The following is a 12,758-nucleotide window of genomic DNA, read 5'->3' on the forward strand; positions in this document are numbered from 1 at the left end:
AGTAAAATGGCTTTGTAAAAAATAATGGCATCAAGGGAAATGTCATAAAATACTAGAGAGTTTATCATTTTGCATTACTTCTTTTTCTCTTTTTTTCCTATGCTGGAAAAAACAAGTTACTAGAGCATTTTAAGTGTCCATCTTTATAGCCTTGTTAATATAACAGTAACATTTGTAACAGTGTGTTTTTACTTGCCATATAATACATGGATGTGAGAGAGTGGGTAAAATTCTTTGTTGAAAGTATATTATTCATTATGCAATTCTTCGTATTGACTTGTAACACTATGTTATAAAATTTAGAAGAAAAAGATACTTAAAGGTAAGAAATAAAGATGACGTTTTAAATTTTTTCTCAGTGGATTTTTTTTAAATCCTTGGGATGTTGCTTTTACAAATTATGGTTAGCTTTTTGCTTTCTCCCTCTCTCTCCTTTTACTCAGACCATTTTTGGTAGATAAGGAAGACTTAGGGATTGGAAGACTTCAAACAGATGGGCACTGGCACCTTAGGTCTGATTTTATCAGACTGCATTGTGCCCTGTAGGAAATGTTGTTATTGAGGTAACTAAGCATAAGGCATTATGGTCATGCCATGTTGATTTTGGGAATCAAAAAATAACATTTTCGCTCGGGTCTGACAGAAAATCAGTTTACTTAATGGTTTTGCCCTTAACCTTAAATGGAACAAGATGGAACTAAAAATTTTAAATCTATATGGTTATTAAGGAATGATTAGATATTGTCTCACAGGGCATTTTGGCACTGTGCTTGTAAAATAATACATTTTTTTTGTTTTGTTTTTCAATGGTCAATTCTCAGTCTTCATTGTACTTGACCTCTCAGCACATATGATGCAGTTACTCACAACCTCTTCCTTGATATCCTTTCTTCACATGGTTTCTAGGACATCAAAAGCCCGTGGTTTTAATCCTAATTCACTGGCTTGTTTTTCTCAGTTTTGTTAACCTGAAGCTCTCTTTTCTGCCTATCCCCTGATTGTTGGAGTGTCTCAGCACATTCACTCCCTTGGCAATTGCATCCAGTCTCATACCTTATATACTGAGTACATGCAAACAGATCCCAAATTTATATCTCTTGTTCAGAGCTCTAGCCTGACCTACAGATGTCAGTATCTGCTGTTGACCTGACTTCTCTATTTGAATGTCTAACAGATATCTCATGTCAGACCTGTCTGAAACCCTCCCTTTCCAAACCTGTTTCATTCTCAGTATTCTCTATCTCATTTAATAGCACTTCCATCATTCCAGTTAGTAAACCAGAAATAGTGGTTTAATCCTTTACTCCTTTCTTTTACTTAAATCCCACATACAATCCATTATGAAATGCTGTTGGCTGTAGTTTCAAAATACATATGTTTCATTCACATTCTACCGCTTTCATTCTACCACTCTGACTCAAAACATCATCAACTTTCATCTCGATAACCATAATGGCATTCTAATTTAACTTGCCTGTCTCCTCCTACCATTGTCCCCCACATCCTGCCCCCTTCAATGGTCTAAACCCAGCAGAGCAGCCAGAGGGATCTTGTTAAAAAGTCAGTCAGATCTTCCTGCTCCTTGCTCAAGACTCCCTTTCTACTCAGAGAAAGTCAAGGTAAATCAGTGGCTTGAAGATCCTGCATGCTCTCACCTCTGTTACTTCTCTGATTTTCTCTCTAGCTACTCTTTTCCTTGCTTCTACCTTTACTGGCCTCAGCTTTTTCCCAATACACAGGAATGTTCCCGCCCTTTCCTCTGCCTACAATATTCTTCCCCTATGTATCCTCCTTGCTAATTATCTCAACCCCTTAATGTCATTTCCCAAATGACATTCTTCCAATGAGGCCTGTTTCCTGAGCACCCTATTTAAAATGGCACCGTGCCTAACTGCCCAACTCTCCAGATACCCCTTATCTTCCTCTATTTTTTTTTTTTTTTTTTTTTTAGTTTTTTTTAATTGTCTTTCTCTGTTGTATTGTAAACTTCATGTTTGCAGGGACCTGTACTTATTTTGCTCATTGATGTATCCGAAGATGCTAGAAGGTTCTGGCACAATGTAGGCCCTAATAAATATTTGGGTAATGAGTGAATGAGTAGTGGAGAAGCAGTGACCTGACAGCTTCTTCACTGCTTGGTATAAGGGGCTAGTTCAGTATTGGAGAGACTGTCTCACCACAGTCTCATTACTGTTGTTCCTTTTAAAGAGAAAGGCTATTGGGCTACTTAGGATTTTAGTGTATAGAAGGGGCCTCATGCAACTCTTCTTATTCTTCTCCCTTCTGATAGCCTTTGTTTTGATCTACTTTTCTTTCAATTTCCTGGCCAAGAAAGAGGAGGTTATTGAGGAAATGGTAACTTTATGCTTTGATTGTACATTTGAATTGCTGCTCAAAACTAGGAGTTTATATATCACAACATCATTTTCTTTCCAAATACACCTATACTATGACAAGACTTAAATAATTTCTGGGGGGAAAACAGTGTAAGTACTAACTATCAGCACAGCTACCATGCAGTAATAGATACTCCTATCTGATCTGTGGATCTTGGGGATGTTTTCTGACTCCTTCACATAGCGCCTGTTCTAATTTCTGGGCCTCTGTGTTTACTGTAATAAGATAAGGCTGATTGCTATTGCAAGCAAGCCAAGCTGGGAAAGGTCTGGAGTAGCAGTGTAACTCTCACTAGTACTGCAGTGGGTAGTGTTTTCAGTAATTTTTAGTAATTATGATACTGAGTAATATTAATAAAGGAAGCATGTTGTATTCTGTCCCAATTTCTGAATATCACAGCACTAAGTAGAAGTAGACTTTTCTTGCCATTTCTTCTATCATTTAACATCTGTTTCTTATGGTGACGAGTTAACAAATAAACATCTGTCATCCTATTATATAAGGAAAGCTTTTCTCTTTCTTTAAATAAATTTTTATTTGATGGTGCTTAGAATGTGGTAGATGATCTCCAAAGATGGCTGTCCAACAATTTCCCATTTCCTGTATGTGCATTGCACTCCTCCCATCAAGAGGAAAAAATCCACCCCCTGTACATCCCTCTCCCTTTAACCTGGGCTGACTTTGTGACTTGCTTCAAATAATAGAAGACAACAGACAAAAAAGTAACCCTCAGCCAGTTCTGGGCCTGGTTTTAGGAGGAGTGGCAGCTTTTGATTTTGCTCCCTAAGAATCCATTTGCCATGATGAGGGAAGTCCAGGTTGTCCTGAGGGTGAGAAGAAACTGTGGAGAGGCCTTAGAAGGTAAGTCCCTACATATAGAGAGAGGCCGCATGGAGAAAAACTGAGGGGGCCAGCTGACAATCAGTGCCAAGATTCCGGCCATATGATGAGATCTTGACTCTTCCATTCCAGCTCAGATACCAAATAAATGCAGCTCCATGAGTGACCCAAAGTCACATTGAATAGAAGAACCAATTCGAGCTATAGATTTGTGAAAAATAATAAATCACTGTGGTTTTAAGCCACTGATTTTTGGGGTAGTTTGCTATATTGCAATAAATAACTTATGCAATGGACTTTTGAGTACCAAAGGATTTTGTTTTAACCTTTAATTTCAGATCTTGCTTTAAGTTATTTGATTTTTCCACAAGCTTAAGAAAGTGCTTTATTCCATTTGGGAAAGACTCATACAGAGTTACTATAAGATAGTGACCGCTGGTGGGTTGGAAAATGGCAAAGCTTCTCGGGGTGTCAGGGAGGTGAGGCTATAGTTTCTCTCTTGTCATAGGACTGCATGACCCCACGTCCACAAGATGACCTGGGAGAGAGATGTTTGGGGCTGGAATAAAGACCAGAATGTTCTTTATAAAGACCAGAAATGTGATTTTTTTTTTTTCCTTAGGATAAGTACAGGTATAACTGACTGCTGTCTTGACACATTAAAAAGGCAATGACTTGGTAAGATGAAATCTAGAGATAGTTAGCAACACCTTATTCACTGTGTGTTAATGATAGATGTGTAGAGGGCAGGTGTTCACTTGGTAGGTTTGGATATAAATTATAAAGGCTTTTTTTTTTTCCCAAAAAAGAAATAGTGATATATTTGAAATTGCTGGATATGTATTTCTGAGCTGTTTGCAAGAATTTTTACCTTTTTATAGATTCATTTCAACTCTGTATTTGAAACCAGATGGCTTCTTCTTGAACTGCAAGACTGAATATATTAACCTTTAATGTAAATGCACTTACTCATTGAGCAGTTGGTTACTCCTACATCTTTCTGCATGACCTTGATGATAAAGAACCACTTTTTGATTCTTATTTTTTAATGCTTACTAGGAATTTTTATTGAAAGTTACCAAACCATCTGATTTGGATGTTTTAAAATGTAAAAGTCAGAAGATACTATGGATGAAAGGGTTGCCACCACTCTATAATCTTGAGTTGTAAAGAAGCAATTTGAGTTATTTTCTATGTGGGTTGGCAAGTAAGCTTTTTGTGGGTTAGAATTGGTAAAACAAAGATATGTTCAAGCTGTGAAATGCATTCAAGAGTAAAAAGCAATAAACGACAAGAGGCCTGTTTTGTCAGTTATGTTTTTGACTTTTGTACAGGTTCTGATTATGGGAAAAATGCCTTTTAAAAATTTTGGAATGATGGGTCTCCCATAATGGAGATAGGTTGGTTTGGCTGCAAAAGAGAACAGATGGAAAGCTTTATCTTCAGCTAGTGCTGTCAGTTTCTCCTTATCACTTAAAAATCATATGTTCTTAATAGTTTTTGAAGTTCAGTTTTTTTCCCCCTGGTTTTACAATCTTTTTAAACTTTAACATAACTAGTATTTTCTGGTGTTGGCCTGTTCTAAAAACTATACTTGGATGTACATCTGTAAAACATCAGGAATTGTTAAAAATTCCTTTTTGAGTTGTGTTAAGCTACTTAGGCCTATTTAAAAATGACCTTGATAGAGTTCAATAAAGCTGTGGCTAAATTCCACCAATGTCAAAAGTTTTATTCATTGTTATTCTTTATGCTCAAGTAAAAAAAAAGTGAGGCAAAATTATTCACTCCTATTAGGTTATTACTAAGGGGAAAATAAATAAATAAGTATGCTGAGATTGAAGTGCTTTTCAGGGAAGTGGGATGAAATACCTTGGCATTGATTGTTAAATATAAAAGTGGAAGGTAAATGCGGAATTAGGCGAAGGGGAAAGCATCTTTACAATTTGACTTTTTTATGTTAAGAAAATGAGCTATAAGTGTAGCCATTGCAAATCCAGTGGGTTCTTTCTTTCTTATTACCACATTCAAATCTTGTTTATATAAAGAACTCAAGGGCATTTACTTCAACTAAAACTTTTCCTTTTAATGTGCATTAAAAATTACATTCTTTCTAAAATGGTGTTGCAATTTTAACCTCAGCAATTTTGCATAGCATAGTTTTCACATTATAGGGACAGAGTTGAAGAGATTTTCTGACAACTTAATTGATTTGTTTTTAGTGTTCTTTGGCTTATGTGTTTGGGCTAAAAATAACTGTTTGAGGTGATCTCATTTTAACTATGTAAGGTTTCAAGTGCATTGCATATGTGGGTCTTCATCTTCATTTATATTTCAGAGTGTTCCTGTTTGGTGATTGCAGAATTTGATTCTGATATTATTTGTTATTATTTTATTGCTTGTCAGAAAGCAGATTTAGTAGTTTAAGGGAAAACCATCAATAAAAATTGCTTGCTTTCATGATTTGATTTCATCTATCAGCAAGAAATATTGATGTTTGTAGGCAGAAACTGCTTAGATTTTTCTTCCTGACCAAATGAGTATGAGGTGGCATTCATTACTCTAATGGATAAATGGCCTAGTGCCTATTGATATTATTCATGTTTGTTCACTCACTATGAGTAAACTTTATTTCTTTCAATAGGATATGAGATAGCAGTTAACTTGGCATTGCACTGTCTGAAGCACATAAAACTCATTCTGTCATTTTGTTTTAAAAATGTTAAAATATTAAGTAATTTTTAGTAAAAACTGCTTTAATTTTCTCTTTATGATTTAATTGAAACAATTCAAAATGCACTCTGTTCACTAAACCTTCGCATTCTTTAAGCAGGTCTTTAGAAGTATTAGAACATTTAGCATTTAATGTATACATTTTAGATGACTTTGAAATCTTTCAAATTACCATTTGCTAGATTATGGATAGGCATAATATTATCCCTATGTGGTTTTGGATATATTGATGCATTCTAATAAGATATAAAATTAAGATACAAAAATCAATGTAATATGTATTTTGGTTAGACAATTTGATGAAAGAGAAACTTATGTACAATGGCAGCATAAAAGATAAAATAGGAATAATCTTAAGAAGTGTGAAAAACTATATGAAAAAACCTTTGAACACTTCATTATGTGAAATGATAATCTTTGTTCTTGGATAAGACAACTCCACATGATAGAGATGTCAATTCTCTCCATGTTAGAGAGAATCCGTGATCCTGATAACAATGGCAACCTTCTTTTTTTCTTTCTTTCTGGAGTTAGACAAGTTGCTAATAAAATTGACGTGGACAGATTATGAAAAAGAAACTCAGAACAGCAATAAAAGGAATAGTCTAATGGAACAGAATGGAAGTTCCAGGAATAGACCCAAATGCATGTTGAAATTTAGTATCTAATAAAGATGATATCTGAGTTCTCTGTTGAAGAGATGAACTTTAAAAATAAATGGTGTTGAGAAAACTGGCCATTTCAAAAAAGATAAAATTGTGTCTATGCTTTATATAAAACAGTAGAATAAACCACAAATGGATCATAGACTTAAGTGAAAAAAATGAAAACATTTAAGTACCAAAAGAGAACATCACCAAGTTCCTCTACAACTTTGGTGTAGGAAAGCCTTTCTATTTATGACTCAAAATTCACAAGTACTAAAATGAAAGATTAATAAACTTGGCTATATAAAACATTTGCACGGGAAAAAATTATCAGCAAAGTCAAAAGACAAATTACCAATGAGGGGAAAATATTTACAACTTCTATAACAGACAGTAGGCCAATTTACTTAACGTATGAAGCGACTAATGAAAAGTGAGGGGAAATAAGGCCAAAACTTGATAGAAATAAATGAGCAAAAGACATAAACAGTTCACAGAGAAAGATATTTAATGACATTTAAATATGTGAGAAGATTGAAAGTACATTTTTACCTTTCAAATTGGGGAAGACGTAAAATGTTGACAGTATACTTTGTTGATGAGTCTGTGGGGAAACAGAAATTTACACATACTATTATTGTGAGGGCAAAATGTTATAATCCTTATGAAAGGGAATTTGACATCTAATAATATTAAAGGTGCACTTACATAAAGACCATTTTTAGGGACTTACTTTTGAGGTACTTGTATACAAATATAAAATAACAGATATAGAGGGCTATTGATTATGTCACTGTAAAATATGGGAAATAAATGCTCAACTATAAAAAACTGGTTACACAGCATGCAATGGAACACTATGCAGTCTATAGAAACTGAGAGCAGTTAATTTATGTGATTTATTCTTAAGTGGAAAAAATAGGTACAAAGTGTATATGTAGTTGTGGCAGGCAGCTTCTGATATATATTTTAGTGGTCCCCACTTCCTGGTGTTTAAAGCCTTTGTAATATTCTCTTCTTGAGTGTAGCTGGACTTTGTGACTTGCTTCTCATAACAAATTACTGCAAAAGTGATGGGGTGTTATTTCCATGGCTACATTATAAAGAGTGTGACTTCTGTCTTGCTGATATTCTTTCTCCCTGGGTCATCTCCTGTGCTTGCTTTGATGGAAAGACCTACCAGGAAAGCCTCTTGCAAACAGCCAGCAACAAAGTGAGGTTCTCAGTCCGGTGGCTTGTGAGAAACTGTATCATACTAGCAACCATGGAGTGAAATTGTAAGTTGATGCTACTTCAGTTGAATGTTGAGATGACTGCAGCCTGGGCTGACACCTTGATTGCAGCCTGTTAGGTACCCTGGGCTGACACTGTAACTAACAGTCTCATGAAGACTCTGAGGCAGAGGACCCACCTAGATGAACTGTACCTGAATTCCTGACCTACAAAAACTGTGAGATATTAAATATGTATCATCTCAAGTTGCTAAGTTTTGCAGTAAGAGGTTATGCAGCAATAGATAGATAACTAATACAACAGTATTTATCTTTTGTATAAGAAAAACGAAAAAAACTTTTTTTTAATAAGAAAGATACATGGGAAGGATAAATTAGCAGCAAAAAGTCAAGATGTATTTGAAAAATTATTGTGAAGTGGATTGAAATTGCATGACCTGGTTGTCCTTAATGTCCAAGTATACAAATGCATTTTTAGCATAGTCATCACCTTATTTTAGCATAGGCATAGCCTCATAAACTCATAGTATGAGTTTTCATACAAATTTGCTGGAAATTAGTAATTCCAACTCATAATAATTCTTGAAATATGTATATTTTGATACTTTCTGGTGAGATTTTGGCCATCAGCTCTATGAAGCATTTGTTTTTGGAGATATTCTGAACCACAGAAGGCTGATTTGTTCTGCCTCATAATGACTTGACTTTGGTCATTGAAAAATGCTTGAGTTAAAGGAAGTCCATAGTCCCTATTTATATTCAGTTTTTACTAAAACACATTTATGGCAGAAATTTAATAAGGATTTAACAAGTCTTTGAGAAAATTTTTTGTTTTAAAGAATGATGAAACTACTACACAGAGGGATTATTTTCTTTCACTGAAGCTCCCAATAAAAAAATATGTACAATTTACAAATTAGGCTTCAATATTCCTTTCATAAGATCTAACAACTTGCTGTGCCATTCTAGTTGTTTGGGAAAGGGTTGGCCACACATAAAACTAAAAGATAATCGATCAATGAGCTTTTTGTGGAGTAGGCAAAAGAACCTTTCATTTTAAAGTCTCCGAGTGAACTTGTAGTATGTTACATGAAGGAGAATAGCTTCAGTGTAAAGTGACAACCTTTTGAAAATTCTTCACATACACTATCGCTGCCTTTTTTTTTTTTTCAAAGAGCCATTGCAAGTTTAGTTCAGTTAATTACTGCATGAAAAAAATTTCAAAGCTGTTATATCAAAAATATACCTGTACACAAATTTTTATCTCAGCACAATTCACAATTGCAAAGATATGGAACCAAACTAAGTGCCCATTAACTGATAGAAAAGAAAATGTTGTGTGAGTGTGTATATATTATGGTATGTATATAATGGAATACCACTCAGCCATGAAAAAAGCAACTTGGGTGGAGCTGGAGGCCATTATTCTAAATGAAATAACTCAGGAATGGAAAACCAAATACTACATGTTTTTCACTTAGAAGTGAGAGCGAAGCTATGGGTATGCAAAGGAATACAGAGTGGTATAATAGACACTGGAGACTTAGAGGGGATAAGGGTGGCAGGGGAATAAAAAACTACGTATTGGGTACAATGAGCACTACTCAGGTGATGGGTGCACTAAAATCTCAGACTTTACCACTATATAATTCATTCATGTAACCAAAAACCACTGGTACCCCTAAAGCTATTGAAATAAAAAAAGCAATAAGTAAATGTCAAGAAATGTTAAAAAAAAAATAGAAAAGATTCTCTGGTTTTATCCTTGGATTATTCAGTCGTATGCATATTTCTATGCATATGGAGACATCCAGTAGAGCTATCTTGAAGCTTAAGTTTCTGTCAAACATAATCTAATGTGTCTGGGGCCTCAGGCAACCATAAGAGAAATGATATACATATCTATGCATTATTGGCTATTTTACAGTGATACAGTGAGCTGTCTGAAAAAGAAGGATGGTGCCTCTGACATGGCTTGGGAAAAGTTACCATTTTTCTTGGCTCATTTAACTCTCATCCACAAAGACTTGTTAAAGGCAGTGTATGGGCAGGCTAGGAATGAATTAAAGCAGTAACCCTAACTTTCTCAAATGCCTGAGGGAAACGCACCATAGAAGTGATCCAAAATTCCATTAACTTAAGTCTAGCTGTAAGGAAGGACCATTTCAGGGCACAATGAATTGTGGGTATGATACACTGGATAAAATAGCTTGTTTGGTTCAGTTTTAGCCAAATGGAGTTTTATCTCATTCACTTTTCCTTTGGTTAGGTAAGACATTTTTTTGATGGCATTTTCCTAGGAAGCTTATGATGAAAAAAGAGAATAGTAATATGCCTCTGAAAACCCTGGGCCTGACTCCTCCTCTAGCATGAACATGACCATATTACTAACCCTAATTGGGTGATTCACCACTTGGATTCAATGGAAACATAACACTCTTTCTTATAGGGGGCAGATAATCATGTTTTGAAATTTGATGTGAATTAAAGTAAGATCTGGGACATACTACTGTCCTATTAGAGAGTTGTTACTAATGCAGGTTGTTGACTTCGTGACTTTTTGTTTTTTGCAATCTGCCTTAATATCTCAAGCTATAAATGTACTGGGGTAAAACAGTTGGAAGTATGTGGAGAAAGAACATTCTCCAAACACGAAGAAATGAAGAGAAATTGCCCAGGATACAATGGACTGTAATTGTTGTGTGGCTGGAAGCCCAGGTCCATGGTCAGCTTTGGCTGTTTGGAAGGAGAGAAGGAAATGAGAAGATCATCAAGAAAGAAGGGATGAGGCATGTCTGAAATTTTGATGAGTTAGACAAGTAAATTAAATCTTTGGCGGTTCAGGCAGGCAGCACAGATGCAAAATTGTAGTCCTTGAAAAAAAGGAAATAGAACATAAGGCTTTTGCTACACGTGTGATTAAATCTCATGGGTCCATGGAGAGGAAAATTGAGATGCCGGAGAAACAAATGATGCTGTAAAAACTGAAGTGCACTGACTGAGGCGGAGGGTGAAGATTCCTGAGGGAGATAAAGTTGTTTTAATGATTTCTACTTGGAGCTAACTATGAAGATAAACTGGAACTTCCCCCTACTGAGGAATATAACTACTGACCTAGTCTTATAACCACATGTAGCCAATATTCTAGTAATTTAGTAGTATGTATGAATGTATGCAAATATATATTTATATATACATATTAAAAATAACTATTAGCCAAATAACATTCAGTGCTTGAGAAATGAGAATTGCAACAGACAATAGAATCGGATGCAAATATTACTAATTATCTTTTGATCTTTTAAAGGCCGAGAAAATATTTAGTCCTTGATCTGGTTTGACTGTGTCCCCACCCAAATCTCATCTTGTAGTTCCCATAATCCCCTTATGTCATGGGAAGGACCTGGTGGGAAGTAATTGAATCATGGAGGCAGTTTCCCTCTGCTGTTCTTATGATAGTGAGTTCTCATGATATCTCATGGTTTTATAAGAGAATTTCCCCCTTTGCTTGGCACTTCTCTCTCCTGCCACCATGTGAAGAAAGGTGTGTTTGCTTCCCCTCCATCATTATTGTAAGTTTCCATCATTATTGTAAGTTTCTTCCCCAGCCATGTGGAACTGTGAGTCAATTAAAATCTTTGCTTTATAAATTACCCAGTCTTGGGTGCATGAGAATGGACTAATATAGTTCTTGTACATAGAGTTTATTGAATATTTAAAGAATGAGATAAGAAAATTTGTATCACTTTTGTATTTCCTGATATGGATTGAATCTGTGGCCCTGCTGAAATCTCATGTCAAATTATAATTCCCAATTTTGGAGGTGGGGCCTGGTAGGAGGTAACTGGATCATGGGGGCATTTTCTCACGAATGGTTTAGCACCATCTCTGTTGGTACAGTCCTTGCCATAGTGAGTTCTCATGATATCTGGTTGTTTAAAAGTGTGTGGCTCTGCCCCCGCCTCTTGCTCCAGCTTCTGCCATGTAAGATGCTTGTTTCCACTTTGCCTTCTGCCATGAGTAAAAGCTCCCTGAGGCTTTCCTACAAGCAGATGCTGTCATGCTACCTGTACACCCTGCAGAACCATGAACCAAGTAAGCCTCCTGTCTTATAAATTACCCAATCTCAGGTATTTCTCTATAGCAACGCAAGAACCAACTAATACATTTCCCAAACCCATTATTATTTCCCTTGTGTGTATGCGCAGGAAATCATACAGAATCAATTGGTTCGGAGTCTCGTTGATAAAAATCCCTTTGTATGACAGCCAGTTGCTGATTGATATTTTTTTCAGTCAATTTCTTATTTCCCTAACTGCCCTGCTCACTGCCCAACACTTACCTCCCCCTTTGCAAGCTTCTTCTTCGCTTCTGGTATGCTCCTTGAGTGGTCCATGGTGCTGGTGGGTTACAATCTATGTAAAAGTGGTTATGAATGAAATATCAAGCTTTCTTCCATGTTTATGTTGAAGGGACCTCAGTCAGTTGAAGGAACCTCCAAGCAAAACATAATTTGCAGGGAATGTGGAAGACAGGGCACATAGTATGCAGGAAATATGAAAAACAGTTTCATGAGAATCTGTTGAAAAATACTAGGTACTTCAAGTTGACTTGGAGTAATTACTGAGTAAGTCTGTGAAAGTCTGCAAATAGTAACAGTAATTTTTTTCAAGGAAATAAACATCTCCACTCTTGTTAAGTCACAAAAAAAGAACATGGAGCACTTCAGAGGAGAAATCCAAAGCAAGCCAAAAGAGGAACAGTTATCTTAACCACACTTATTTAAGAGTTTCAATTTCCTGTGTAGGAGAATTTGAAACTGGTATCAGAACTCCCCCATATATTATGCACAATGTATTTATACATCCTAAATTGACAACTAAACAATGCATAATATAGAAGGCTGCTA

This window comes from Macaca fascicularis, chromosome 12, assembly GCF_037993035.2.
Source record: "Macaca fascicularis isolate 582-1 chromosome 12, T2T-MFA8v1.1".
Lineage (NCBI taxonomy): Eukaryota > Metazoa > Chordata > Mammalia > Primates > Cercopithecidae > Macaca > Macaca fascicularis.